Source organism: Pinus tabuliformis, chromosome X (genome assembly GCF_031772625.1).
Source record: "Pinus tabuliformis cultivar Carrire ecotype Pingquan chromosome X, CPIR1, whole genome shotgun sequence".
NCBI classification, from domain to species: domain Eukaryota; kingdom Viridiplantae; phylum Streptophyta; class Pinopsida; order Pinales; family Pinaceae; genus Pinus; species Pinus tabuliformis.
The window spans coordinates 1366854163-1366861798 of record NC_142308.1 but is presented as its reverse complement, the minus strand read 5'-3'; positions in this window follow the sequence as shown (position 1 = coordinate 1366861798).

Below are 7636 nucleotides of genomic sequence, written 5' to 3'. Positions count from 1 at the left end.
CAACAATTAATCAAAAGACAATGGACAAGTAATCATTTTGCATGTCCTTATTGTACAGATTAGTTCGCTCCTCCCTAACTTTTCTACTGTGAATGCATGAAATTTTTAGTGGTTAATTGTTTGTGTAATTGACTCTACCATGCCCAAATTCAAAGGGCTCGAGCCATGCAAGCAAATTTTCTGGTAAGATGAAAATATTAGACCTTCCTCAAACATTGTTACGTGAAATTGAAATTTCTTATAATCATGAACATTTATTTTTTATTTTCACCTTTTTTATTAGTGGTTGATTATTTGTGCAATGGACTCTACCATGCCCAAATTCAAAGGGATCGATTGATGCAAGAAAATTTTCTGGTAGGATGAAAATACTAGACCTTCCTCAAACTTTGTTACATGAAATTAAAATTTCTTGTAATCATGAACATTTATTTTTTCTTTTCACCTTTTTTATTAGCGGTTGATTATTTGTGTAATGGAATCTACCATGCCCAAATTCAAAGGGCTCGATTGATGCAAGAAAATTTTCTGGTAGGATGCAAATAATAGACCTTCCTCAAACTTTGTTACATGAAATTAAAATTTCTTGTAATCATGGACACAAAATATTTTCTGTTTCGTCCTTATATTCTGATCTTTAAGCCTACAGTTTAAACAATGTTACTATGTTTTGAGTAGAACATGCTTAGATTCATTAAACCTTACAACTCTCCAAGGCTTAGGTTAATTTCAGCTAAAAATAAGGAATGTGAATGGCTTTTTCAATTTAGACTCAATGCTTACAGAAAATGATTAAAAATGGAAGAACTCAAATGGTCTAATAACTTTTACCCACCAATAAATTTCCAAGACCTTTTCTATTCTTCTAAACCTAAATAGAGAGAGTATGAGAAGAAGATGAACCTAGATGAGGTGGACCCTCAGCTCCTTGATACTTTTCAAAATTTAGGCATGTGCTTGAGTAGAAGAAGAAATTAGGCAACCATTTTGTAGATGTTGTTTTTGATAGTTTTTTCATTGCTACCATGCATAAGTAAAATCTATATGAAGTTGAGGTTATCCTTTTTTCGTTATAAGAGGTAACTCGGGAGTATCTTGATCTACTTAGGAAGTATCTTGGTAGGGTTGTTCCTCATGTTGATAACTATTATTCTACATTGTATTTTTTTTTAGTGATATCTCCTTCTATTAGTTCCCAAGCACACTTTGTCACCCATAGAAATATCCACTTACTTCATGATGAATGAGATTGATATGAGGTAGTTTCAGAGTACTATTATTGTTGTAGATGAGAGGAGTTCTGTGAGGTGAGAGGAGTTTTGTGACATATATTGAAGGATGCACTGCACCATTTTATGACACTAGTCATCTCCATGCCACAATAGTGGATCTGTATTGCACCGAGGGAGAAATGATAAACTATTTCACTATAAAGAATTGGTATGTCGAAAATGAGTCATGCAGATGTGGGATTTATAATTTTATTATGAAAGGAGGTTTATGGGATGGAGAAAAATCGAGGATTTTGTGGACATGAGTAGAGACTATTTCGACAATCACCTAGAAATACTCAAGCATTGTTTTGAAATGCGATGATGCAATTGGAGAGTTGTATTTTGTTGCCTTAAAAAATAACTATCAATAGGGGGGGACAAAAATGTTCCATATCGGGAAGAATTGTAGGAGTAGGATTATTTGTATAGGCATGTCAAAGAACTACTATAGAGGAGTAGTGCAGGTGAAATTATCAAATTCTCATAATGCAAGGAATTGTTCAGAGTGTGACTCGATGCTCATCGGTGACTAGGATGTTGCAAATAGTTATCATTACATTCAAGTACAATTTGAGTTTCATTCTAAAGTCTCTAATTTCATTTATTGATAGTCCTTCTTGTGTCCTTGTCTCTCTTAATTTCATTGTGGTAGGATTGGAATGGGTTAAAAAATCAAGCATATCACTGAGTAAAATAAACACCAACATGTCACTACATGTCATTGTGCATACTCTCTATTTTTTATACAATTAGAAGTTAGCAATATGATGTGTTCATAGCTAAAAATCCTAGAAGGCATGATGAATCCAGTCTTAGCATGGAAATCGAAACCAAGAATCATAAAATATCAATAAATTTGTGACATAGGGTAAAAAAAACAATAAAATATTATATGTCAACATTGTCTATTTAGTGCAAGATACTACTAATATTCACGATTATAAATAATAAAAAAGAAAAAAACATTCTACCCATTCTCATTAAAGAATGTGAAGTATTTGACAATATATTCAACCTTGTGATGTGAACAACTATACTATTGGGCATCCTATCTCAACCAAAGTTGACTGGGCCATGACAAAGTCATAGGTTTGGAGCTGACCCCACATTGTTGACCACTAATAACTCCACAAAATCAGGATTTCTTCATTGTTTGTGATTTCATAGCATGCATATTCCTTTCCTCTTTACTGTTAAGTAATTGAAATAACTCAAAACCTCCATGAATTTGTTAGTTCCATGAATATGTACCAATATTATTGGCTATTCTACTATTTTTGCAAAGGTGGAATGAAATTCAATGTTGATGCCTCATTAATTGATGACAATTTCTCCAAATTCAAGTAGTCACTATTGCTAAACAAATATTTCCAAAACTTCCCTGAAAATCTTCAAATTGTTACAAAACAAGTCCATTTCTGAAATTTTGGAAGCCTGTGATGAAGATGTTGGTTTCTCTCATGATGAATATGATGACAAAGACTAGATACAATGCCAATTGTCCTTTAAATTTCAATCCAAACTGATTGAGTTGATGGGCAGCCCAATCTAGCCATTGGTATGAAGCCTACAATGTAAGCTTATTGAAAATACTACATCTAGCTAGATAAACAATCATTAGAAAATTGGTTTATTTATCGATATTGAACTATGACTTTAGATGCAAGCACATGGACCCCTTCATATTTATCATGCCAACTCAGTTCATTCATGGCCTACGTTTTCGCACTAAGTGGACCTGCATTGCCAATCATCTAGTTGAAGTAGTATTGTTCTTTTGTTGCTTGATGAAGCCATGCTGCTACCCATAATAGTTCATTGTGCATAAGGCATACCACAATATCCAAACCCAAGTTAAATATCTATCCCTTCATGCATGTAATTTGTGCTAACTTGCTTTGAGTTTAGAAGAACTTACAACATATCCAATAATTGACCCATAATATTCTCTTGATTGTTTAATATTGCTATCACACTTGAGCATTTGTATGGTTGAAAATAGACTCATTCATCATATCTTGTATTGTTGATTTATTTCACAGCCTTTGTAGGGCTAGACACTTTTCATTTTAGGGCTTTTATATGCCCTTTTAATTTCAGAATTTATATGTTAATTAAAATATAGTGTAACTTTTCTTTCCAACCCTAGTTTTCAGTGGGACTCAAGTTCAAGTGCTAATTTATTTATTGCTGTAATAACTTGTGTTATGAAATATGCTATCTTAATTGCAATTTTTTGAACAACCATAACTTTTTCTTCACTTGTAGTGTTTTTGGTTTACTCTTTGAGTTATGCTAACTTGATAAACATCACAAAATGGTCTTAGAAGGTTTATATGCTAAAATCTACAAAATCTCCTCACAAACCATTTTATTTCTTGCCTTGAATGTTAGGTTGAAGTTGTAGTAATAAGTAGTTAGTATAGAAGGCCCTATAATTGATTTTGTCTTGGCTAAGAATTCCCTGATGCTACAAGGGAATCAACCCTTATGTTGGGTTTATATTTCACTAAAAAGAGGAACTAGTTACTTATGTGATAGTGGTAATGTTCCCGTGTTACATTTTCTTAGCCCCTTGGGAAATGCTTTGCACTAAGGTGAAATATTTTGTCATAATAATCCCATAATAGATATTTCTTCATGGTTGAATAGAATACTAAGTCCGTGGACAAACTATCTGTAGCTAAGCATTTTGATTTTCTTGTAAGTTTACTATTTCTAACATCCTGGTGTACCGAAAACCGAGCCTCCTCTTGTAAGATCAATTGGCTTGTCATTCTGAAGCTATAGGTGTGTAGCTTGATGAGTTGATTTATTTCTTATGATTTATCTTCCATCCATTAAAATATAGAGTGGTCATTGCCCTGCGAATATACTTCCTTGATGCCTGACACCAATCCCTAGAGAAGGAAGGAAAAGGATCTAACATACTTCCTTTCATATATTATCTAGTAGAAAGAGTTTCATAATATTTAAAAATGACAAGACAAAAAACCATTCAATAGGTCAATTCCATCTACATTTGTCATTATCGAGCTAACTAGCATATGCTAAAAGCAATCTTCTCAAGTATTTAATGGTCACACCCTTTTGTATATAGGAATATTGATGCTCATCCTTGCCACAAGATTGCAGGCCTCTTCTTGTCATGACATATGAACTGTGATATTTATTTTCTGTCTTGCACATTAAACTTTGAACAAATCATAATTAGATCTCATGGTATAGGGAAAATGAGGAGTGATGTTCCTTCCATTTGTAACTAGTTTTCTGGCTTGTAGGAAACATGTTTCATTTGTTAAGTGATCTACCTTCTGGTTTAGTCCTCTTAGTACACGATAGAAATCAATGAAATCAAACTTTTTTTTCCTATCGTTTGATCCTTGAGATTATTCTTGCATGATTAAGAACCACTAGACTAGATAAATTTGGCATGTATCTCATAATAAGAGAAGAATCTTCTATGATGATTAGTTGATCAATTATTTGATACCTCCCTAGACCCCACCCACAACTATTTATATTTCCTCCCCAGGATCAAGCACACACCCCCTGCTACACCGACCTGTGGATTTCCCTTTGAGTTTGTTGAGAAAGAGTATTTTTTCTGAGATTTGTCATTTTTGGGATTCATCCTCATACATTCAAATTTTCCACTGACACCAATCTTGGTTTCTCGAGGATACATTTTGGATGTGCCATCCCTCCAGTAAATATATCTTTGATCCAACTCTTTTCCTTCTACTCTAGTATCTGGATATTCTTTCTCTTCATCCCATTAGGTTGTATTGTTCCCATCAACATCCCTAAAATTTGGCTGCTACTTTTTTGACATATAATTTTCTTGATGGATGATAATTCTATTTCTATCCAACCACATTTTCAAACATATGAATTTAGGCATGGATGACAAGGTGTGTTTTAGAATTTGGTTTGTTAACAAAATTTTGTTCGTATTTTTTGTGCCATGAAGTGAACATCTCTACTCACATTGAAGGCAGAGCCAACTAGGGATAAATTTAATGTGTCCATGCCAATGAAAGGTATTATTATTGTTGTTATTGTGTTTTTTTAACTGGTGACGCTCAAGCCTCAATCATAACCCCATGCTTCCCATTTACTCTGTTGCATGGGAATCTACAATGGCCATTTGTGTAAGCTAGGGCATTCCTTAAGTTTTTCCTCTTATTATGGGTGAAAAAGTAGTTAAATCTTATTGAATTGACTCTTATATCATGGAAAGGGTGGTGTACACTATAATTACAACAATATCTGCTCATTTATCTTGAGACAACCTTTTTTGAAATATGTAATAATTTTTTTTCATAAGATGATGGATTGACTTCTTAGAGCTTTAGAAGCATGGGATGTATCAATGCTTATATAACCATTGGTCATAATACACTTTTTATTGTTATTAATATGCTTTTCAATGCTAGCCATGTTGGTTGTTTCGTAAATATGAAACTTCTACCTTGATATGATTTCCTCACCTAAATTACAATGCATCCAACCAGATTTATGGGTGTTATTGTCACTTCCCATAAAGATTTTTGCCCACATATGGATAAATTCTAGAGCCCACCATGTGGCACAAATGATAGTCTCATTGTAATTATGTTGGAAGATGATAAAGTGAGTATTTTATTCTTAAAAACACCATATTATGATGTAGTTGCTTTGCAATCTTCTTGTTTTGAAATTCATTTGCTAATGTTTTACACAATTTTTTATGTATGATTTTTGAAATTTCTACCATAATATCAATTTCATGAATAAAGGATTGCTTATTGTTGTTAAATAGATGATTGTGCAAGAACTACCTCCAAATTCAACTATGAAGGATTTGCTAGACAAAATAGCTTATGGTAGTTTTCTTTTTACATTATATGGTTTGCCAATACAAAAGGAGCTAAGGTATTTGAGCCATAGACTTTTGGAATGTTTCTGTTAGGGATTCCTATGGCTTTTAATGTTGTTATTATTTCACCTCATGGTTATTTTGGGCAAGCAAATGTTTTAGGAATGCTAGACAAAACACCGATGGACATGTAAAATATGCAAAATGCATCCCTACATTTGAATCTTGGGAAAAAACATATGATTGTTATCATTTAAATTATACATGTCTCTTGGAGCCCAAAAATCCGTTTGCTTTTGATAAGGTTTATCTATAACCTCAAAATAAACCCTATTATAAGCTGAAGGACCATTATGTCCTCTTGAGTCTTGAAAAAGTATGATATAGTGAAACTAGGTGAGGACCAGATCCATATTTACCATGTCAGAACCTAGGTTCATTAAGATGAAGACGTTGGTTTGAAGATATCCACTATACAAACTAGGACTACCCATACTTATCATTGTCATCTCTCTTTCATCACCAATACTAACATATTGAGGACCTGTAACCCATGGAGGCCCAGGGTAGTCATGGAAATGCAATTTATTAGATTACATGCCATGTCCACAAGTTTTTATATTTAATCTTTGCATCCAATGTGGAAATTTCTTATTATGAGATTTAACACATCAGAAAATGGCATCATTCACATAATTATGGAGAAGTCTATAGAGGTTAACATAATCTTTTTACATATTTACAACTTCTCTCACATATGTTGGTTCTTGAAGCTCAAGCACTTTGATAACAAAAACAAGCGAAGTCAAGCAGCAAAAATTTTCCACTCTCTTTTAATATGCTGATATTAGAATGAAGTTTTATTAAAGGCACTATTTGTTTGTTTGTTTTGGTTAGAAAATGACTTTCTCTTAGTTTTATGTGACTTTCAATATATCATATGTAGCATGTTGAGAAATGGGAAAGAATAATGTGTGACATTTATCTTGCAGAAATTGATGTCGAATGAAAGGATACAGAGTTTAGCCAACCTACAATTCACTTTGGTAAAGGTGAAGGACCATCTTAAAATAATGCCTAAGAACACATCATATACAAAGTTTGAACATAAGCAATATATGAATTTTTCTTTTAAACATATATGTTCTTTTTTCTACCCAAGATATCATAGCAAGAAAATTATTGATATTGTAGAAATTGTTTGAGGACCTCATTGAGTTCGATTTTCTGATGTCATGCTTGATTGATACCTTATCATATGTCAAGAAGACTTTAAATATGAATTAATATGTTCCTGAAACAAATCAGATTCAAATTTTATGGATATAAAAGATAAAAACAAATGTTAATGCCTTCATTTGATTGTTGCTTGACTTTGTTGTGGGAAGATTACAAGAAATATCATTGGAAAAAGGATGGGAAGACAATGCAGAGCATGCCTTGGATATGATTCATTTGTTGTTAGAGATTCTTTAGGCACCTGAGCCATCGACTTTGGAAA